The sequence below is a fragment of the Vombatus ursinus genome, unplaced genomic scaffold (assembly GCF_900497805.2).
Source record: "Vombatus ursinus unplaced genomic scaffold, bare-nosed wombat genome assembly UNPS02014770.1, whole genome shotgun sequence".
NCBI classification, from domain to species: domain Eukaryota; kingdom Metazoa; phylum Chordata; class Mammalia; order Diprotodontia; family Vombatidae; genus Vombatus; species Vombatus ursinus.
Genome location: NW_020954548.1, coordinates 12,624,238 through 12,649,478, shown reverse-complemented (window position 1 = coordinate 12,649,478; position 25,241 = coordinate 12,624,238).

Genomic DNA, 25,241 nt, shown 5'->3' with positions numbered 1-25,241 from the left:
CACCTCTGCAAAGAATTGAGGGAAGGTGTCTTCTTGTATCTCTTCTTTGGGGCCAGCTTTTTTTTTTTTTAATAATGTCACAATATTAATTTTTTAATCATTTTGTGGTTCTTTCCATTTACCTTGTTGTAGCCATTGTGTATATATATTTTTTTGGCTCAGTTTCACTTAATATCAGTTCATATGATTTTTTTCTATGCTTTTTTGTATTCAGCATGTTCATTATTTCTTTCAGCACAGCAATATTCCATTGCATTAACATACTACATACTACATTAACATAAACTACAGTTTAGTTATTACCTAGTTGATGGACATCTGCTTTGATTTTAGTCCTTCGTGGTCACCAAAAGTGCTGCTATAAATATTTTGGGGTATAAGAAACCTTCCTTTTTGTTAAAGACCTTCTTAGGGTATATGCCTAGGAATAGGCATTGATTCCCTATTGCCTCCAGGATCAAATACAAAATGCTCTGTTTGGCATTCCAAGCCCTTTACAGCCTATACCCCTTCTACCTTTCCATTCTTCTTACATCTTACTCTCTGACACATACTCTTCAATCCAGTGACATTGGCCTTCTGGCTGTTCCACGAACAAGACACTATCTCTTGACTCTAGACATTTTCTCCGGCTGTCCCTCATGCCAGGAATGTTCTTCTTCCTCCACTCTGACTACTGACATCCCTGGCTTCCTTTGAGTCCCAGCTAAGATCCCATCTTCTACAGGAAACCTTTTCTAACCCCTCTTAATTACAGTGCCTTCCCTCTCCTAATCATGTTCTATTTATCTTGTATATGGCTTGCTTTGTATTTATTTGTTTACTTGTCTCCCTCATTAGATTGTGAATTCCTTTAGGGCAGGAACTATCTTTTGCCTCTTTTTGTATCCCCAGTGCTAAGCACTGTGCCTAGCACATAATAGGTACTTAATAAATGTTTATGTATTGGGGCAGCTAGGTGGCCTAAGTGGATAGAGCACTGGACCTGAGTTCAAATCCATCCTCAGACCAAACACTTGACATTCACTAGCTGTGTGACCCTGGGCAAGTCACTTAACCCCAATTGCCTAAAATAAATTAATAAATAAATGTTTATGTACTTAACCCCAATTGCCTATTTAAATAAATAAATAAATAAATGTTAATGTGTTGATTGAATATCAGCATTAAACTTTAAAGCACCCTTACTCTACTGAGGCAGCTAGGTCACATAGTGGATGGACTTTTAGGTCAGGAAGATCTGAGTTCAAATCCTGCCTCATATACTTAGTCATATGACTCTAAGCAAGTCACTTAATCTCTCAGCCTCAGTTTCTTCATCTGTAAAATGGGAATAATAATAATACCTATCCCACAGAGCTGTTGGGGGGATCACATGAGATAATAAAATTAATCTGCTTTACAAGACTCAAAACGCTATCTTAATGTTAGCTATCATCGTCATCATTACTATCATATGACTCAAATCTTCCTGCTACTAGTTTCATAGAATCATTTTGGCAAGACCTCAGAGGCCATCTAATCTAATCCATACCTCTGCAACATCCCCATCAAGTGGTCATCCTTCCTTTCCTTGAAGATCTCTAGCAAGCAGAAGGAATCCAATGCCTGCTGAGACATCCCATTTCTATTTTATTGGAATCTGCACAATAATGAAATTCTTGGAAATGAGAATATTATGCTACTCTATTATTATGAATATTTAACACATTCATTATTTTCCTCATCCTATGTATAATGTAGTTTTATTTACTTTATTAATTTATCATGGTCATTACCACATCAGGAGATCACCTTTTTTAAAAGGGCACTTAAAATCTGTCATATGTAAATTTTTGGAGAAAATAGTGAGAATAAAACTCATCTCAAAATGGCACTGGTACTAATGAATAGTTACTATCAATAATGGAGAATCTCAGGTCTAGCTTTAGAACCCATTTAGCTGAGATAACCACTAGAGGGCAATATTGACTGTATACTGGGGCTACTCCATTCTTATCCAGGGGGAAATCAGTGGTACCCAGTGACAGGGTTTCACAAGTCTTTCTTTCAAAAATTGCTATGGGGTTTTCACTGCATTCTAGGTACTTTACTAAGCCATGGGTATGGAGAAGTAGGGATTCAAATCTGAAAAAAATAAGGAGCCTGATTAACTGAAATTACAATCCAATAGAAGAGTTTACCATCATATAGCTATCAACGTTGAGATTCTAGTGTTTGTTTTGAGTGGAATTTAACATGTATCAGAAATGTGATAACTCCCCATCTCCTTTGGGGAGGGTTGGTTTAAATAGAGAGATCAGCAGCCATGATAGCAAAAGTAGCCACAAAGGTAATTAAAGTAACCAAAACATAAACAGAACTAAACCACATATCAGCTTGGCATCTTCAGTCTTGGAGAAGAAACCAGGTTAACCCTATTTTGGTCTAGACCACTTCATCATCTAATTTCTCTCTAGTACGCCCATTTAAAAATATTATTATAGTTAAATGGTTCATTTGCTAATTTTGTTCTTGTAGAAAATGAAATCTTTTATATGGCACACTAGTTTCTATTTATGAATAACATCTTTGGGTAGAATACCTACTTGCCTTGAGGAAGAATGGTTATGCTAGACTTACTAGTTTATTTCTTGGCAAAGTCTAGTCCTTTACTAAGTTGAATGTCCTTCTTCCTAGGGGCTAAAAAATATTATTCTGATTTCAAAGGCAAAAAAACAGAAGAGAAAAGAAAAAGAAGTTCAATTAGTGCTTCTTGAACAAAGGGAGTACCAGAGGGATCCAGAATGACTTCATGATTATTCTTGCCTTTCCTTCTGGTTATTACTTTATTGGCTGAAAAGCATGGTTATCATCAATTAACATTTATTGACCATACACTGTATACTAGGGACTGTTACCTCAAACACAAATTATGGTTTAAGACCAAACAACATTGATAGTCTTGGTGTATTTAACGTAATTTCAACAAAATCAACCATGACAGAGCAAGTGTTTGGTGTGCTTTTTTCTTAAAAATTAAAGATGAAGAAATACATCTCCATTAAAAATTGATAGTGTTTCAGTCAAAGATGATTGAAGTAAGATCATGTCAGGGAAAATTAAATGAGCAAAAGAGACTTAAGCAAATTAAAAAAAGTCTCAATTAACCTCAATACATGGCAGTTGTGACACATGGACAAAAGCCAGATTAAGCAGATGCTATCATCATTTCATTTGTTGTCATATTTGCAATGTGGCAACTTGCTCCAAAGGCAGGAGAAATCCTGGAAGTGGTGCATCCTGGGACACCATTTTTTGTTTACTCCACAAATGATCATCAGTCATAATGATCTGGTGATGTTAGTATATGTGTCGGGAACTGTCAACGAAATCAAGGGACCAAAAACATAATTAACATATGGCATTCTCTAAGTAACAAATATCATTCAAAGACACTTTTAATAAGGATGTATTGACTTTCCAAATAAAAATAAATCCAAACCCAATACACAACTTTAGACATATCTGTGAAATGTTTTTCAGATGCACCTTGGGTACCTCAAGAGACTCCATCTAGTAAATAGATATTTCAGCATTACCCAGCATCTTTATTTAATTACAAAATACAAAAACACATTAGCAGAATGGCCTGGTGGCCTGAAGATGAGGCTCTGCTTGGCCATGTGCTACACCTGCGGTTTTCTCTCTGCCTCTGGCTTGCAAGGCTGGCAGGACCTTGGAGTGCTGTCAATAGCACACACTCAGGCAGAATGAGAAAATGCCTTATAGTACTTGGTTCTCACTCTTTTTTTCTTTTCTTTTCCTTTAGCATTCGTATTTTAAGTGTACATTTAAAACTGATCACTTCATAAGAAAATATTTTTTAAATTCAGAAAACTTGTACTCGTATTTATTGAGTTTAATAAATCTAGGAAAACATTTAATGGAATTACAGTTTCTTTACTTACTGCATCCCTTTTTATATTCCATAATTTCACTGAAATAACTACATTTTTCTAATTTTCCACTCATATCTATTTATTTCTGTGTTTTATAGTGATTTTTATAGTCATTGCCCTAGAGTTGGCTTTCTTATAGTACTCTGAAGAGGTCTTATGCCTGGGTACATATCACACTTACATCTAAGTGAAGTGCAGTCCTTTGACTTTAACTGGATCTTTCTGTATAAGAAGGTAAAAATACACTAGGGTAGATATTAGACTTTCCAGTTTGATGAGTTCTTTCATGACACTTTTCATGTAACTCCAGCCACTAACTGGGGACTGACCTGGACACAAGTTAAGCAACTTTTTAGGGACTACGTTTTCTTTTAAGAACTTATAACTGCAGACACCTTCTGGAGCTGTATGATTGCAGACAGAGTATTTCCACATAAACCTTGTGATCATTTTCCCACAGATTCACAAACCCTGAATGAAAGAATGGACAGACACATAAGAATGACATGAGGATGTACACATGAGAACACTTGTGTCCAGGGCACACGCTTGGAGGGATAAATCATGCCTCTGTCTCCCGGTGAGATCCTTATGCTGCTCTTTTTTGGGTTCTCTCTCCTCCAGATACTGTTTCTCCTAATCTCCACCAGTTATTGTAGCCTCTGCTCCTTGCTGAACTTCATATTATCAGGTCTTCATCAACTTATTTTTCAGGGTTTTTCTTTGTTAGGGAAAGGTGATATCTTTTTTCACTTGGCTCTTTCAATCACCTCTATTATCTTCTAGTGGAGTGCTATGGTTAATAAGCCTCTCCCTTACAAGGAAGGGCTATAGCTCTCTCAGTAATAACCATTATAATGATAATGATAACTTTTATATACCACTTTAAAGTTCATGAAGTACTGTATAAACTTTAGGTCTCATACTGATCCTCAACTAGAGGTTTTAGCTGAACTATTGAACAATAATCTAAGGAAATGGTAGGATTAAGTGAAGCATTTTTTTTTAATAGGGATATATGGAAATATTTGTAGGCAGCAAATAAAGAGTCAGTGGATAAGGATGAAAGGATGAAAATTAGGGAGAGAGAGGGAATGAGTGAAAGGACAAAGTTCCTGTAGGAGATAGAAGAGAATGGAATAAATGAATGAATGAACAAAAAAACACTTATTAAATACTTCCTATTTGTTAAGTACTGGGGATACAAATCAAGAAAGGCCCTTCGAGGAGCTAATAACAATACCCATAGGAGCATTCAACTGTAAGCCAGATAGAAAGACTCCATGGTCCTTAGTATATAGTTGCAAAGGAGATGGTAATGCATCATTTTTAGTGTCATTTTCACTGATAAAACAATATGTTTCTGACATTGAATCATTTGACAGTGTCAAGGACTTTGATAACAAGAACTTTCTTTTCTGAGTCTTCTATAGCTATGAATTCTGAGGAGGTAAAGGATAAAGCATTACAGAGGCAAATTAGCAGGTCACATCTCCTCAAAGGTTGCTTCCCTGAATCAAAGGCACAAATAAAGAGGTTGCTATTGGCAAGAAGAAGGGCAATTTCATTCTCTAAGAGTGGAACAGAGGAGGAGAGGATAGGGGATAATGCTGAGGTGATTTGAAAAGTAGAATTGGGGAAAAGGTGCTTGTATTGTTTATACAGTGAAGTATGAGACAAAGTCTTCTGTTAAAAGGTAGGAGTGGGGGGCAGCTAGGTGATGTACTGGATAGAGCACTGACCCTGAAGTCAAGAGAACCTGAGTTCAAAACTGACCTCAGACCAAACACTTGACACTTACTAACTGTGTGACCCTAGGCAAGTCACTTAACCCCAATTGCCAAAGCAACAAAACAAAACAAAAAGGTAGTAGTGAAGGTGGTATAAATGGCCCACGAAGAGAAGAAAAGGCTTAGAACAGTTCAGGGAGGGTGATGGAAGGTAGATCAGGAAAGAGTAAAAGGACTGGAATACAGCACTGTGGGAATAATTGAGACTGGATAACTTCATTTTTGTAATGTATCCAGGAAGCACAGTTGTATTTTTGGTTCCCTTCACAACCTGACTCCTTCCTTTCTAATCTTTTCACACTTTACTCTCCTCCATATGGACTAGGATGCAGTGACGTTGGCCTGATTTCTGTTCCCCATAGATGATACTCCATCTTCCCACTCCATGACTTTCCATTGGTCATCCCCCATGCTTGGAATACTCTCCCTCCTTACCTCTACTTTCTGGTTTCCCTGACCACCTTCAAGATAGCTCAAATCTTACCTTCTACAAGAAGCTTTTCCTGGTCTCTCTTAGTGTTAGTGCCTTCCCTCTGAGATTACCTTCCATTTCCACTGTATATATTTTATAGGTACAATTTTTTGCATGTTGTCTACCACATTAGAATATGAGTTCCTTGAGGTGAGGAACCATTTTTGCTTCTTTTTGTATCTTCATTGCTTAATATAGTGTCTGGCATTTAGTAAGCACATAATACATGCTAGTTGACTGACTGAGGCTAGAGCAAGGATGGTGGCCTAGAAAACCAGAGAAGAATGAAATGGCTGGAGGTTGCAGTGAAGACTAAGAATCAGGAGATCATGATAGGGGAAAACATAAGAAAAGCTGGAAGAATTGGACACTATGGTTAGAAAAGAATGTGTGGATTGTGGAGGGGGAACATTTGTTGGGTGATCATGAGTTGGAAAGCCTGATTCTCTCTGAGTGTGGTTGAGATGTAGTGGTAACGCAAACCACTAGAGTTGAGGAGATTGATAAACTGGGAAGCAAGGATACTTTAAGGAATATTTCTATGTAGGTTGAAGTCTCCAAGTCTGAAGCTCAGGTTTGGGTGCAGCAAAAACTTTTGAGTAAAGTACTGAACTCCTCCAGAAAGAAGGGATAATGACATAGGGGCCCATAAATACTAGTAGAGAAGGCAGGGTTGGTTATGATGTGCATCAGTAAGCAAAGTACCAACACTGATGAGATCATGAATTCACTGAGGTACTTTTAGTCTACTGAAAGGTAATACTCTTTACTCTTAACACAAGGGAGAAAGAGCAGGATGGGAATATTAAACACTTTTCCAGCTCCCCCTCAATCAAATGTTCCCAATGTGGTTTCATTATTTTATTTGAAGTGCTGTAAATTTCCTGAATGCAAGAAATACCTCCATTCAAATGTAAGTACAAAAACATATTCCAAAATCAAATGTATAAATATAAATGATTTGGGAATTACCCACCATTTTGAATTATATATGCTATTGCTTCCTTTCATTAGTATAGATTATCAAGAGTTGACTATATTTAATTAAATCCTGGTAGTCTATATCTTAGACATCAGAGTTGTTTCTACACTAATGGATAATAGCAGCAGATAAAGCAACCACCAGCTTAAAATACAGCTTTAGATTAGACCTTGGAAGGGATCACGTAATATCAGACTAAAGCTTCACTGGTACCATAAAACTTGTTTTCTGCCTTTGTGGAAGAAAACAGCACAAGGTCCTCCCAGGAAGCATCTGAACTGGCCAGGAAATCTCACCTAGACTGCATAAATAGAAAAATATCTTGAGAGATTTGGTTAACCAACATTAAATTGGTTTCTGAATTGCTCACATAGGACAAGGATAATGGGAATGAACTGTCAAAAAGGAAATGGGGTATTTTCCTTTCAAAACCATAACACTGTCTGGATACCAAGGGCAATTCAAGGTAAAAATAATATAACAGATATTAAGGGGAAACTTATAAGCACTTAGATGAATAGGAAATTATGATCAGTTAGAGTCAGCATTTATTAAGAGTGAATCATATTAGAAAAAAAATTACAGAATGAGAGGAAGAGGAAACTTAGTGGATATTATATAATTGGACCACAGTGAGTTATTTGATATATTGTCATATGAAATTACTTATGAAACTAATTCAGATTGGCTTGGATAATACTACTGCCACACAGACTGAAAAATTGTTCCAAGAGTGTAAATAACGAGTAATGATAAATGATAATGTATTAGGTATGCAAAAATATTTAGAGGTAAGATAGGTTTGAAGGCCAGTCTTCTTTAACAATATTATTAATGACATAGAAGATAGATTTCTTAGATGATTATTAAATTGGGAAGTTAGGTTAACACCAACAGGGTCAGATTAATAACATAAATGAATAGATCAAAATGAAATGAGATTGAACTTTTTAAATGCACTTACATATTTCTGGGAGTAACTAATCTGAAACCATTATTCAGGAAGTAGGATAAATCTGCAAAGATGCAACACCAAAATAAACTTATAGTAATAATGAGAATGAGCCAACATGGCAGAGAAAAGGCAGGGACTCACCTGAGCTCTCCCCAAAACTCCTCCAAAAAACTTTAAATAATGCCTCAAAATGAATTCTGAAGCAGCAGAGCTCACAAAAGGATGGAGTTGATCAATTTTCCAGCCCAAGTCAACTTAGAAGGTTGGCAGGAAAGGCCTGTTGCACCAGGGTGAGAATGGAGTGCAGTCCATGCATGCTGTGCCCCAGCAAACTAGCAGTAGGCCTTTGAGGCAACTTGGAGGCAACTGAATCATAACAGCAGTGGCTCTAGAAGGGGTAAGAAAGAGGAATATACTGGGAGAAAGGGAAAGGGAGAGGTAGAATGGGGTAAATTATCTCACATAAAACAGACAAGAAAAGGCTTTTACAGTGGAGGGGAAGATGGGGGAGGGGAGGGGAGGGGAGGAGCATATGAATCTTATTCTTATTCTTGGAATTAACTCAAAGAGGAAATAGCATACACACTCAGGTGGGTATAGAAATTTATCTTACCATATAGGAAAATAGGAGGGGAAGGAGGCAAGAGAAGGAGGAAAAGTTTATAGAAAGGAAGGTGGGTTGGGGGAGAAGTAAAATACTTTTGAAAATGGACAGGGTGAAAAGAGAGAGGAGGTAGGATAAAGAGAGGGAAAATAGGATGAAAGGGAATACAGAATTAGTAATCATAACTGTGAAAAAATTTTGTGCAAGTTTGTCTGATAAAGATCTCATTTCTCAAATGTATGGAGAATTGAATCAAATTTATAGAAATAAGGGCCATTTCTCAATTGATAAATGACCAAAAGACATGAACAGGCAATTTTCTGATAAAGTAATCAAAGCTATAGTAATATGAAAAATTATAAATTATAAAATTAAAAATTAAAAAATATATAGTAATATAAAAATGTTCTAAATCCCTATTGATTAGAGAAATGCAAATTAAAACAACTCTGAGCTACCACCCCACACCTATCAGATAGGCTAGTATGATAGAAAAGGAAAATGGAGCGGATGTGGGAAAATAGAGACACTAATGCATTGTTGGCGAAGTTGTATATTGATTCAACCACTCTGTAGAGCAATTTGGAACTAAGCTCAAGGGCTATAAAACCACGCATACCCTTTGACCAAGCAATACCACTACTATGTCTGTTATCTTGAAGAGATAAAAAACAAAAAAGGAAAAGGACCTATAGGTACAAAAATATTTATAGCAGCTCTTTTGGTGGTGGCAAAGAATTGGAAATTGAAGGTATGCCCATCAATTGGGGAATGGCTGAACAAGTTATTGTATATGATTGTGATGGAATACTATTGTGCTTTAAGAAACGATGAGCAAGATGCTCTCAGAAAAACCTGGAAAGACGTAACATGAACTGATGCAAAGTGAAATGATTAGAACCAGGAGAACATCGTATACAGTAACAGCAACATTGCGCAATGATCGATTGTGAATGATTTAGCTATGCTCAGCAATACAATGATCCAAGATAGTTCTGAAAGACTTAGTATGAAAAATGCCATCTATCTCCAGAGAAAGAAGTGATATAGTCTGAATACAGATCAAAGCATACTTTTTCTTTACTTTCTTTATTATTCTTGAGTTGTTTTTTTTTCCTTGGTCTGTGTTTTCTTTCACAACATGACCAACATGGAAATATGTTTTCTGTAACTGCACATGTATAATCTATATCAAATTGCTTGCCTTCTCAATGAGTGGGAGGGGAGAAAAGGAGGAAGAGCATTTGGAACTCAAAATTTTTAAAAAATGAATGTTAAAATGTTTTTATATGTAATTGGGGGAAAAAATAAAATATTAAATTAAAAAAATCATGTTTGGAATTCAAAGCCCTTCATGACCCAGTCTTCACTACCAACTTTCGAGTCTTACATCTCTATTCCTCTCCTTACCCCCATATTCTATGATACAAAACCACAGGCCTCCTCACTGTATCTCAAACAGGACACTCGATCTCTCAGCTTGAGGCATTTTCACTGGCTATCTACATGATTGGAATTCTCTCCCTCCTCTTTTTCACTTCCTGCCTTCCCCGCTATCCTTCAAATCCCAGCTAAAATCTCACCTTCATCAGGAAGCCTTTCCTGATCTCCCTAAATTTTAGTATATTCTCTCCATTGATTATATCCAATTTGTTCTAAAAATAGCTTGTTTGTACATAGTTGTTTTCATGTTGTCTCCCCATCAGACTATGAGCTCCTTGAGAGTAGAGATTGTCGTTTGTGGATTTTTTTTTTATTCCCTGCACTTTTCTGGGAGTAACTAATCTGAAACCATTATTCAGGAAGTAGGATAAATCTGCAAAGATGCAACACCAAAATAAACTTATAGTAATAATGAGAATGAGCCAACATGGCAGAGAAAAGGCAGGGACTCACCTGAGCTCTCCCCAAAACTCCTCCAAAAAACTTTAAATAATGCCTCAAAATAAATTCTGAAGCAGCAGAACTCACAAAAGGATGGAGTTGATCAATTTTCCAGCCCAAGTCAACTTAGAAGGTTGGCAGGAAAGGCCTGTTGCACCAGGGTGAGAATGGAGTGCACATAGTAGGTACTTAATAAATGTTGAGTGACAGATTAAATTTTAGTTTACAACAAGACTTAGCAAAACTGAGACAAATAGGTCAAATGACTTACTCTAAAGGAAGATGACAAAATACCTTTTCCCGGTTCCTGCAAGTTTATAAGTAAGAATCTTAGTGTAACTTGGACTGGCCTTTTGAGCATGCCCAGTTTGGTGAACATGGAGCCCAATGTGTCCCCAAGGGGGGGGTAGTCTCCTTGATTAGTTTCCTGGGTCTTTAGAAGCGGCAGGACTGAACTATTAGCTATGGCTGCTTTCTCTTTCTCCCAGGCCCAGGTGAGGAATGAATTACCTTTGTATAGCAGGAAGATCGCTGGGTTAGAAGTCAAAGGATCTGGATTTGGATACTGGTTCTGCTTTTTAATACATGTAGGAAATGTTACTTAACTTCCCTGGGACTCAATTTCCTTATCTATGAAATGAAAGGGCTGGGCTAGATAGTTGATAAGGCCCCTTTCAGTTCCAAATCCTATGATTCTTCTTTGAATCCCTCATTTGAAAGTGATCTCTTTCCTCCAATTTTCCTAGAGGACCTATCTAGAGGTCTGGTTGTCTCTGTCTCTTTGTCCCTCTCTACTGTCTCTCTGTCTGCTTTTCTTTCTCCTTGCCTGTTCCTCTCTCTGTCTCATTCTACCTTGTATCACATTTATTTTGTATTCTTCCTTAGTTCCTTGAAAGCAGAATCTGGGTCAACTTCATCTTTGCATCATCCACATAAATCACAATGCCTCGTGCTTATTTGGCACCATGCTAAATGGAAAAAGCATTGAACCTAAATTAAGATCATTTGTATTCATATCTTGGCTCTGCTACCAAATCCTATGTGACCCTAAGCAAGTCGTTTACCTTCCATAGGTCTCAGTTTTCTCATCTATAAAAAGAAGGGGTTGGAATACATGACTTCTGAGGACCCTTTCAGCTCTAAATCTGTGGAACTTAATTGAACATACAGGCTACATCTATTGAAATTTTGCTGAATCTATTTGCTGCAACATGTAATTCAACACAGAGCAAATCCTCTTTGGATGTGTCAAAGAAGGTCTGTTTCTAGAAGCTGCTGAAAGACTTTTAAAAACAGTACAGTGTTACTGCTATCAAGCTGTATTTGTTTCATTCCTGATCCCTGTTTGCTGGCTAGTCTGGAGAGAAACTGACCTGGGTGTCCGAAGAGGCAGTTTTTAGTCCTAGTTCTCTGCACTAAATAGTAACCTAGGGAAGGTCAGAGCCTCTTGAGGCTTCAGTGTTTTAGCTGGGAAGGAGCAAAGGAAAGAGTAAATTGGAGAGAATGATTTCCAAATTGCATTCCAACTTTAAAATACTATGAAACCAGTCTCTATGAAGCAAGTTTGAAAAAAAAGGAAAACATGTTTTAGCTTAGCCTTAAAACCTTTAGCTGACCTCTTCATCCTATAGATCCCTGGAGATTTTAATAGCCAGTTCTTATTCATCCATGCTTTATCTTTCTAGCCTAGTAGAGTGATTTTTACAATGAACATAACTTCAACAGTAGCGTACTGAACATTTCTGTATTATCAGTTGATAGGTTGTCTAGTCTTCCCATTGAATGAGTAACGTTTGGCCCTGAGATAGATGGAGCTCATGAAACTCCTCCAGAAATTTGGATATAACATTTTGGCAGATCCAAGCCTGGCACCCACATCGAAGGTTGAACATTACTAATAGTTAGAGACCTGCATTTGGCTCTGGGGCTTGGTGCCATGCTGTCTATGAGCTTTCCAGAAGGCCTGCTGGCCTTTCAAATTACATTAATTTTTTCCCCACAATCAGTATATGGAGTCACAGAATTCAGTTATCACCACATTGTGTAGCAGAAAGAGTGTTAGACTAGGAATCAAAAGATCTGTATCTAAGTCTCATATCTGACTAGCTGCATGACCTTTCTGAACATCAGTTTTTTTTTGTCCATTGAATGGGAACAGGATTACTTGCATTCTCAGTCCTCATGGGATTGTAAGGGAAAATGCTGTGTAAACCATAAATATGAATTCTTATTACTCTCTATGACTGATGAAAATTTGGCTTGTATGTATGAATTCCCTGGCAAAGGTCAGGATAATTTAAATCTTCCTGAGGATTCATCACCATTACCATCATCATCATCATCAACATTATCATCATCATCTTTCAATACTGTAAGGGTCCATTATTTCTTCAATGGTTGTTTCTTTGTCCATGCCTTAGTACATATAGCATTATTATGAGGTGCTAAGACTGGGGAAAAAAAGGTCACAGTAGCCAAACCTCTGGTGGTGATTTATAATAATAATGGTTTCCATATACTTTATAAAATCTTTAGACTTATAAAAAGTTTTCATCGCAAAAGTCCTTTGAGATAGGTAATTTAAGCATCATTATACCCATTTTACAGATTAGTAAAGTGAAATTTGGGGAAATGAAGTGAGCTAATAGTCAGTCAGCAAATGGTAGAACTAAGGCAGGTCTTTACACTCCAAATTCAGTGCAGTCTCTTCTACAGTCAAGACATTCTTAATCATGAATTTATTTTTTAAAAATAGTTTTATAATAATATTTTAAAATAGTTTGATGATTGATATTTGATAAAAATAGTTTGATAATAATGATAGTTTGCTATATTTCAACATAATTGGTTTCTTTTGTAGTCCTATGTATTTTATTTCATGCAGTTAAAAATTATTCTGAGAAGGGGTCCATAACCTTCACCAAACTGCCGAAGGGGTCCATGAGAGAAAAAAGTTAACCTCTGTACTACACCATGCTGCCTCACTGCATACTGATAGCAGAAACCTGGAAGTGACTACAGAAGACATGTTGATAATTACGGATCACACATAGTAATTCTACATGGTTACACTTGCCTATTTCAGAGTTAAAAAAACCCATTTGTTGATTGTTCCTATAGCTATTATGCATCAAGTCCAAGTACAGTGCAATATACTTAGTACAGCATCTTCCTCAGAGTCCCAACAAGAAGCAGGAGGCTTCCTGTTACTTTTAGCAATCAACCCTTTGGATATCATCTAGGTAGACCCAGTTTTGTTTTTTTCAGGTAAGTGGGCTTAAGTGACTTGCCCAGGGTCACATAGCTAGTACGTGTCAAGTGTTTGATCTGAGGCCGGATTTGAACTCAGGTCCTCCTGACTTCAGGGCCGGTGGTCTATCCACTGAGTCACCTAGCTGCCCCATGCAGAGCCAGTTTTTGTTCAGCTCTGAGCAGTACTGAATCTTTTCTAGACAGCAATGGTTTAACAGTCACCTTCAACAAATGCAGAGATATTTTAAAAAATTAAATTATAAACATAATAACTGTCAACAAAAAATAAGATAGTTGGCAAAAATCTCACCTCAGCCCCCCCCAGACTTGAACAAGACAAAAGAAAAGAAATTGACAAATGACAAACAAGGAAAGAGAATGTTTTTATTCTACGTCTCCTTCCAGTCCTGTGGAAGTTCTACTATCTTTTGCCCTGTTTTCACCGAAGCCGAGAAAATGAAGGTGTTTCAGAGATCATCAAGTCAAGTGCACGTGGAAATGAGAACCCCTTCTTCAAAATTGCTGACAAGTGATCATTTTGAACTTACTTAATCCCTCCAATGAAAAAGAACAGGCCACCTCTGAAGTGACTAATTCTACTTTTGGAGAGTGCTAATGTTTAAAATATTTTTTTTCTTTATACGGAACCCATATTTGCTTCTGCTACTTCCATCCATCTTTCCTTACTTAGCCCTCTGGGGTCAAACAGAAAAAGTCTAACCCATCTTTCCCATGACATATCTACTAATGCTTTAAGATCACCGTCATTCTCTTCCTAAGTCTTTTCTTCTCAATATTGGACATTTTTGTTTTCTTCAACTGATATTTGTGTGGTACCAAGGAGCTAATTTTTAAGAACTAAATTATCATTTTATTCCACTTACTTCTTAAAAAAAGTTTATTTTCAGTTCCAAATTCTCTCCTTCCCTCCTCTACTCATTGAGAAGACAAGAAATAAAATACCCATTAGACATATGAAGTCATACAAAATATTTCTGCATTAGTCATGTTCTGAAAAAAAGCAAGAAAAATGGAGGGAAAAAATATGCTTCAATCTGTACTCTGAGTCCATCAGTTCTTTATCTGGAGGTGGAAAGCATTTTACATGATGCATCATTTGGGGTTGTGGTGGATCATTATATTGATTGGAATTACTAAGTCCTTCAAAGTGGGTTATCTTTACAATATTGTTGTTACTGTACAGATTATTCTCCTGATTGTGCTCACTTCACTTTGAATCAGTTTATTTAAGTCTTCCCAAGTTTTTCTGAAACCATCTCTATCATTTCTTATAGAACAATAGTATTCCATCATATTCATATACCATAACTTGTTTGGCTATTACCCAATTGATACTCTACTTACAATTAATAATAAAAACTGACATCCATATGCAGTAAAAAATTTTCAACATTTTACATTTATGTTTTACGCGAACTTCACAAAAACACAGTGAGGCAAGTACTATACATATTATTGTTCCCATTTTGTAGAGGAGGAAAATAAGGCTCAGAGAGGGTTAGGTGACTTATCCAAATCCAGCACATCCACCCTTCATGCTCAGGATTCTTAAGCTAGGCCCATGACTTTTTCTTTAAAATATTTTGACAACTACAATTTCATATGATTGATTTCCTTTGTAGTTCTGTGTACTTTATTTTAAGAGTTTTAAAAAAGCATGATTCTATGCTTACCATCTTAGGAAGGGGAGAAGAGAAGGAGGGAGAAAATTTAGAACCTTGAATTTTAAAAAATGAATGTTGAAAATTGTCTTTATATTGCAAAAAATTTGGAAAAAATAAAATGTAAAAAATCCAACACGATTCTAAGAAGGGTTCACCAGACTCCCAAAGAGGTCGATGACACCCCTAACAAGTTAAGAACTCTGACTCTGTAACAGTTTATTTTAAACTGCCTAACAGTTCTTTAAAAAAGTAAAACAGAGCTCCTTCACAGATACCCATTAGCAGATTTCTTTGCAACATAAACTAAAATGTCTAAAACTCATAGCTTCTGCCCTCAACAATGCATGTTTCCTGCAATCTCTCCATGTCTAAGGGAGAATTTATTTGTCACATATTGGCTAGAAGCAGTTTTTCTAATGAAGTTAATTTTGCCATTCTCAACTTTAGCTTTATTAGTGGAAAATATCTGACATTCCATTATGTGAGCTTTATTCACACACACACACACACACACACACACACACACACACACACACTTTTCTCAAACCGTAGTTAAATGCTAGCTAGAATCTTTAACTACATTATTCTACTCTATTACTCAGAACTCAATCACTGTAGGAACGCAGAGAAGTTCAAAGATACAACATGATTCCAAAGCCAAAATACACTGGCTTCTTCCTACTGAACTGAGACAGTTACGTCCCACTGAGATGATGGAGTTCAGACCACAGCAAGAGTTCAAGCTGGCCTGACTGAGTTACCACCCTACAATGCAGTATGCGGTATCTATCTTTTGTTCCCTGGAGCTGGGAATTTACAACAAACACTGCCTTAGGGAACCGTGTTAGCAGCTGAGAAATTGCAGAACCAAGCTGCTTCTCAGTAACACACAGATACTATCAGAATTCAAGAAAATAATTAAAATCCTAATTAAGTAGTTTCTCATCTGGCTCACTTGAAGGGACTCCAAAATGGTCAGATTTAAGACATAGTAAACAGCTGAAGTGTTAAATTTGCTTGATAGTCAAAACCTTTGTCAGAGGGCCAGGCCTATACTGTATAAGTAAAGTAGAAGGGAGAATTAGACCAATTATCTACATAATTCATATAAAAAGGCCATTTTTTTCCTCCATCATATGCATATTTCGAGTGATAATTTATTTTATTTTTATTAATGAGTTTTTTTCTCTACTCTTCTAGCATAGACCTAGCTAAAAGTAATTTTGGAAGTCATATATAACATGAAGATTCCAAGAACAAGCTAATTGCAATAAACTGGACTGTGCAATGAGATTTTTAAAAGTTTATATATTTATAGCAATCTCTAGAATGTGGAAATAGTACATACAGTGCTAGACTTAGTGTCAGGAGATGAACTCAAATTCTGCTTCAAACAAGAGCTCTAGCTACAGGCTACAGGCAAGTCATTTACCCTTTCATAGTTCCAGTTTCCTAATCTGTAACATGGGAATAATAATACTCACGTTACCTCTTTCACAGGTTTTATGAGAGGAAAGCACTTTTCAAATTTTAAGATGCTATATCTCAGTTACTATAATTATTTCTGAGTGAGATCATCAAAGTATACAAAGTTTACCACCTTTAACAAAGATCGATTTTTTTTTATTCCATGACTCTAAAAAACACACAGTTAAATCTATTTTAAATGCTCAGAGAAACTCAGAAAATGCTATTGTTTTTGGATCTTGAGTTTTACTGGACATCTTTTATCTGTTTTACTTCATTTTATTTTATGCATGGATCCAACCAAAACCAAAGTGTCACTATTGAAATATGTATATTTTATGGGTGTAGTTTCTTAGGACAAAATTTGTGCAAATCCAACCATACTAAACAATTACATTTTTTGGATGGAACTTATATATTATTCAGCAGTGAACTATTTGCCAGTATTATTATCTGGAAACTGCCTTTTACTTTAAATCCTAGAAGATACAAAAATAATAATAATAACCATTTTTCTTTGGCTTCAGAGATACCACACTTTCTTTATTCTCCTCCTACCTTTTTAACCACTCCTTTGTCTTTTTCATTAGCTCTGAACCTTTTTTTCACCCCCTTAAGACTGGTGATCCCCAAGGTTCTGTCCTTGAACTGATTCTTTTCTTATGACCATCTTTCCTTATTAATTTCACAAATCCCCACAACTTCAACAACAATGTCTATGACAATGATTTCCAAATTGATATCTCCAGCTTTCTTCTGATCTCCTACAGGACATCTCTACCTTGATGTCTCACCCATACCGCAAATTCAACATGCTTACCATTTTTCTTCTTAAACTTCTTCTTCCTTCTGATTTGATTGTTTCTTTCAGTGGCAAAACCATTTGTGAAGTGTGCCACGTTCAAAACCTTGGCACCGCATTTGACTCTTCCCTTTTCCCTTTCTTCATTATCAACCAGTTGCTAAGCCATGCCAATTCTACAACTACATTTCTTGTAATTGTTCACCCCTCTTTATTCCCATTATCAGTACCATAATATTGGCCTTCATTGTCTTTACTCTACCATTTTATTCTCATGTCATGTAACAACAATGTTTGTGTTCTGTTTGACTGGCTCACTCTCATAGCACTTTCTTTAGACATAATAGGTCTGTAATAGGTCAAAATCTAGTCCAAAGCATTTAGAATATAGCAATTAATCAATGAGCACTTTAATATGATAAAAAGTACCTATCTAGACTAACTTTGATAGACTTAGCTCTTCTCAGCAACACAAGGATCTAAGACATCTCCAAAAGTCTTATCTTGAAAAATGCTATCCACATTCAAAGAAAGAACTATGGAGCTTGAATGCAGATCAAAGCATACTATTTGCTCTTTTTTTTCTTTTGTTTTGTTTTGTTTCTTCTTTCTTGTGGTTCAGTCTATTGGTTCTAATTCTTCTTTACAACAAGGATAATGTGAAAATATTTTTAATAGGAATGTATATGTAGAGCCTACATCAGATAGCACACTGTCTTGGGGAGCCAGCTGGGAAGGGAGGGGGAGAAAATTTAAAATTCAAAAGCTTATGGAAGTGTTGAAAACTAAAAATAAATGAATAAATTTAAAAAAAGACCTATCTAAATGGAGAAAGAAATGTAAACCTCTCCAGTATCTTTACCAAGAAAACCCCAAACAGGGTCAGGAAGAGTTGGACGAGACTGAACAGCTGAAAACCTATCTAAAACCAAAATGCTAATATTACGTAATAAGGAAACTTGAGAAGCTTTCACAATAAATACAAGAGTAAAGCAAAATGCCACCCTTTTTCTATTATTTGTTAGGTTTAGAAATGCAAATATAGCACTCTGAACTACCTCGTCAGAGGGTGGTTAATAACTAATTTACCTCGTGGTTAGCTACTCCTAAAATGATGGTATGATAGCTCCCACCTGGGAGCTTGCTATTAACAATTAGGCAGTAGACAATTGGTTTTCAGCATTTACTAAGATGTCCTGGTGAAAACGGTGTCTACAAAAACATTCCTTCCGTAAATCTGGGGTGCACTATCCCACAAATAGAGTATCTGTGGGAAGAGTGGACACATATTTAGAGTACAAAACACATATGTAAGGACCACATGTGGCCAAGGAAACTTACAGTCACAGTACTGTAGGGCATGAAAATTCTTTCTTCTAATAAATTTTCCCTTTGGGCACAACATCTCAGTTAAGTAGGTCACTCAGCTGGCCTTGCAGGGTTTGCTCCTCTCTGCAGCTCAAATGAGATAGTGCTTGCTTCTTTCCATAGTCAGTTTTCATTTCTGCTGCCAGAGATCCTGCTCCTCACAGCTGCTTTACGTTACTGCTTTTCTATATCCATGTTTGTTTGGAGTGTGCATCTTTGTTCCCTCATTTGTGCCTCTAAATCAACTTGAATTGACTTTCTACCTGCTGGATGGAGCTCATCTGGTAGCTGTACTACTAAAAGCCAGGGTAGATAGGATAGTGAGAGTAAAATTCCCTTCTTCCCATTTGTAAGGATTTTCCCCACCGGCAGCTCTTGCCCCTTCACTCACCTGAACTTCTGAATTTTCTCCAAGGCTTAGTTATTTAAAACCCTGAAAGACACAGTTCATTTTTGGCAGCCAAACACTCCTGATTCACTCAGGGAAAGGTTCTCACACTTTGTAAATGTAAAGGGATCACCACTTATCAACACCTATTAAAACAATACCTCATTATCTCTGCTATCTACTCTTAGCTTCCTGTGACTATACAAACTATAGGGAGTAAGAGGGATGAGGGAAGGTGTGAATTGAATCTCCTCCCAGCAACAGTAATAAGGTAAGAGGAAGAAATTAAAGACATAAAGATAGGCAAAGAAGAGTCAAAATCCCTATTTGCTGAAGATATGATGGTTATTTAGAAAATACAACAGAATTCACAAAGAAACCAAATTAAACAATTAATAACTTTGGTAAAGTTGCATGATACAAAATAAATCCACAAAAATCAATAGCATTTCTATTTAGCAACAAGAAAATCCAGGAGGGACAAATAGAAAAGAAAGCCTCATTCAAAATAACTACTAAATGCATAAAATCATTGGGAGTTAATTTACCAAAGAGCACTCAAGACCTTTATCGATACAATTATAAAACACTGCTTAAAGAAATAAAGAACTACTTAAATAACTGGAGGGATATTCAGTGTTCATGGTTAGGTAACGCCAATATAATAAAAAAAGACAATGTTACCAAAATTAACTTATAGATTTAATACTGTGACAATCAAAGCATTAAGGAAATATTTTACAGAGCTAAATAAAATAACAAAATTCATTTAGAGGAATAAAAATTCTAGCATAACAAGGAAAGCAATAAATAAAGAAAAATAAAGAGGTATTAGCACTTTCAGACCTCAAATTATATTATTTTATAAAGCAAAGTATACGTTAATTTATTTTGGAGGGTCTTGTCAAGTTTGCAATATTTTTCTATCATTATCCGTCATTGTAGAAGGAGGAGGTGATGACAGGACCAAGGCCAATTTCCCATTTTTCTTTGCTTCATGGGTTGCCCTGGCCAATAAAAATATTTATCAATAGGTGGTTACTGGTGATGTACCTCTCCATAATTAGTTAGATTGATCCTTAGAAAATAGACAAGATCAGTGGCTGGGGCCAAACTCAAAGCCTTTCTAGCATGGTAGAACCTTCCAGATCTTGTGTTCCACTGGCATAGCCTTCAAGAACCCAGGGTTATCTCCTTGCTGTGATGAGGCATCTGAGACACTGGAGGAGGTTCTGTGAATAGCAAAACAAAATTGAAATAAGAGCTTTTTTTTTTTTTTTTTTAAAAAAACAATTGGAGTTAAGTGACTTGCCCAGAGTCACACAGCTAGTAAGTGTCAAGTGTTTGCTCTGAGGTCGAATTTGAACTCAGGTCTTCCTGACTTCAGGGCTGGTGCTCTATCACTGCTCTACCTAGCTGCCCTAACAGCTTATATTTTCCCAGGGAAAACAGCACACACACATAAACTAAATATAAACTATATACCGAATAATTTTGGGGTGGGAGGAGTCCCAAAGGGATTGGGAATTAGGAAAGACTTCTTATAGAGGATGGTACTTGACATGAGCCTTGAAAGGAATTAGGTTTTCCAAGAGGGAGATGCAAGAAGGAAGACTATTTCAGGCAAAGTCCCACCTATGCCTAGGCATAAAGGTAGGAGATGGAATATAATAATAATAATAATAGTTTGCATTTATATGGCACTTTAAGGTTTGCAAAGCAATTTACAAATATTACCTCATTCTATCCTCACAACAATCCTGGGAGGTAGATGCTATTTATTCTCCTCATTTCGCAGATGAGGAAACTGAAGCAAAGAGCCATTTAGTGACTTGCCCAGAGTCACACAACTAGGAAGTGTCAGGCAGAACCCTTATTCTATGGCCAGTGGAGCAAAGTAATAAGTAAGTACTTGGAACCAAAGGGCAGAGTGAGAAGCAGTGTGTGAAGTCTCAGATTTCATTGTGTAGTGAGATCCACATGTTGTGAAGGCTCTCCCCTATGTGTAGTATAGAGTACAGGGTGCTGTTGTGTGGCTCAAAGAGAGGTAGAATAGATATTTGTAACCTTTTCTCTTTCTACCCTTTTCCAGAGGAGACTTTATTCCCTGACAAGAGGGGAAGAAGAAATGCAGAAACCAGAGCTGCCACTTTGCTCTCCTCAGAGAAAGGGGTTACCAGGCTAGAATGATATCTATCTGCTTCCTTAAATATTAATAATCTAGTGGATATTATTTTCAGGTTCAAACTCACTTATGATCTCTGTTTCATTAAATGGGAGGGAAAAGAAGACTGCAAGCTCTATATCTGAAGCTTGATCCTTTTCTGTCCAAATGCCAGTTCCACAATTAACATACATAGCAATTATCAAAGAAAACCCATTTATCCAAATTAATAGCAAAACAGAATTCAGAGAAAGCATGCATAGAAGAATATATACCACACAATGACGAGTGAAGGAGCTCTGCCATTTAGGGTAGGGTAATTCAGCTCAACCAAAAGAGTCATAGATCTCACCCTTCCCCTTGGGTCTCTGGATCCCCAAAGTCTCTAGAGTAGCAAACTGGGGGAAAGGAATGTGATGGAGACTTCTAGTTCCTTTCATGTCTTCCTAGAGTATTTTTTTTTCAGCAACTGAGAGGGGGTTTGGCCTGTTCCATCTTCCCTCTCAAAACAGAAAGCCAGAAGTATCCAAAGTAATTGTAGGGACCAAAGTAATGGAAGGATCAGAATCTACTCAAAGCCTAAAGACAACCGAAGAGTTCTCCTCTCTCAAGCTCTTGATAACTCTGCTTCCTTCCTCACATAGGTGTGGGACGTTGATTTCAGAAAAAAGGAGAGAGTCCCATACCCATAAGCTTTGGGACTGGGGTTACAATGGGATTGGAGGGAGGAGGGGTCTCCAGAAATCAAAGGGAAAGAGGATTCCATCTTCCTCAGAAGAGAAGGAAAATCTTCAGTTTTGGAAGGAGAGAGAGCTAATTTTTTCAAAAAAAATTAAAAGAGTTCAAATCTTATTTTCTTCTCTCCTATTATATACTTTGTGTTCTAGTCAATCTGGATTACTTCTTTTTGTTCCTTGAACATGCCCTACACTATTCCACCTCCATGCATGCCTTTGTTCACTCTGTCTTCTATACCTGCAATATACACCCTCCTATGGATTTGCTTTTCTTTCTTTTTTTTTATTGGTTATAGAAATCTTTATTAATCTATCCCATTTTATCTATTCATTCTCTTTCAGTTTTGTCCTTGAAAGCTCTTGGGATGATTTTGCTTAATTTGATCTTGTGACAAGCTTTCTATGTTCATCCCACCACCACCACCACATGCTTGCTTTTTATTCTTTTCAGATGTAACAATTTTAATATTCTCTCCTCCACCATTTTTCCTCCATAAAGATTTTCAAATGGGTTATTTTTCTCAGCTAAGTTCATCATATCTCTTGGCTTAGCTTTCTGACTGAAAGATTTCTAGGATCTCTAGAACATTGAAAGAATAGGTATATTCCCTGTGATTCAAAGAGTGGAAATAGCTGCCCCATCAGCCTCAAACTCTGATACCTGATATTCCACTATTAGAGATTCACACCTTTAGGTTATCAATAAATTGTTCCTGATAAAATGTACTTCCTAATTGATAAAATAAGAATAACCCTGGATTTAGAGCTAGAAAACCTGGGTTCAATAGCTGAACCTTCTGTTTGCTTTCTATTTGATATTGGACAAGTTAATTTATCTCTCTGGGTGTCAGTAGATTTGCTTTTCAAATTCCTACCCATCTTTTAAAACTCAACTCAGTTGCTACAACCTCTACTGAAATCCTTTGCTTCATCTTGACATAGAGGTGATTAGGCTTTCAGAGTCTAGGCTAGCAGAATGTATGCTTTGGGAGGTCCCAGTCAAGATATAAAGGTTTTTTGTATGAGCCACAGATGCATTATGTGTTCATAGTCTAAAGACCAGCCAAAATTGGGAGAGGCATCACTAGGTGCCCTCAGGATCTTGAATGTGTTAGTTCCAACAACTCTCCAAAACCACACAGAGGGATCGTGATCTACATTAATGGAAAGAATAATAGTGTTTGTAGGATGAAATTATAACTCTTCAGAGAATATAGGTATTGTTTTTTTGTTGTGAAAAAATGACTTTCATCATACAGCTAGTTAGAACAACTTCCCAGTCACTTCCTCCCTGTACACAGAGAAGGTGAATTCCTTCAGCAGTCTGTAGATCAGGGATAGCCTGCATCTAGATTGTACACTAGATTCTAAGTCACTCTTTCTCGGAACATGAAACTAGTCAGACTTCTTAGCTCCATACTGCCTTGGGATAACAGGCCCCCAAGAAATATGTTCATTATTTTGATATTCTCTCCCAGTCAACAGGAATAAACATTCAATTCAACATTTACTGAGAGTACTTATTACATAGGCTTTCTTGAAATGGAAATTCATTACTAAAAATTTTTGAATCCTCTACTACATTCTGCTATGCACATGACATGTTTTTTTCTTTTCTTATTTTGTATTTAAGTTTTAATATTTAAGTTTATGTTTCTTTTTCTTTTCTTATTGTGTATTTAAGTTTTAGTATTTAAGTGTAAAATAAAAAAGATAAAAAATGCTTATTTATGATGAAAAAAGAGCCTTTCAAATACAAGACACTGTACTAGATGCTGGAGATTCAAAGATAAAAAAAGAAAAGAAATAGGTCCCTGCCCTTAAGGAACTTACATACTATCCCAAGTCTTGGTGCAGTTGCACGGAGAAGGAGAATGAGGGTGGGACAAAGAAGGAAACAAGCATTTATTAAGTACCTACTATGGGTCAGGCACTGTATTAAGTGTCCACCTTTGCCACTTAGCTGCCCCATAGACAAGTAAATACAAAGTATATACAAGACTAGTGGAGATCAACTTCTTTGGAGTTGGGACCTGAGTTGTGTCTTTGAAAGAAGCTAGGGATCAAAGTGGTAACTATAAGTATGCATGCATTGAGAGATGGGGCTTAGTCTCTGCAGAATCGTGGAGAAACAATTTGTCTTCCCTTAGGGGCTTCTCAGGTGAGGGCTTTTTTCTATATATGGATAGCATTCAGTTTATAGCAGGGCATAGTCCTGATGCATCTCAGGCACATGGACAGTAGTACTTTTCTGGTAGAAGATCTAAATTCTCTTGTATATGAATTCTGGACTTTTTAGTTAGTTAAACAAATGGATTTCTTTCATATAAAACAATGAAAACACCTTCAGGACAGGATTACTATAACAAAGACTGCCTGCAGTTACTGATCTTGTCCAGCCCAGAAAACTATTTCAATTATCTATGGAGTCTAAGAAGAAAAGAAATGGAAGAAGGAGGCAGAGATTTTACAAAAGTAGTTGAAAGAGAAAGGGAAGTAGAGAAGGTAGGAAGGCATTAAATAAAACCTCACCAAAGTGAAATAGGCTCTTGGGGGGTGTCTTTCCACTCTTCTCATTCCATCTGCTACCCCCTTAGCTTCTTTCTGTGTCCTCTGTCTCTGGACATTGTATATGGACACAATTCCTAAACATTTAAGCTCTTGACTTAAAGCTACTCCAAAGACATTCCTGATATCAAAGTAGGAATGTGAGGGCCTCCTAACCATCTGAATAGTAAATCACATTCCCT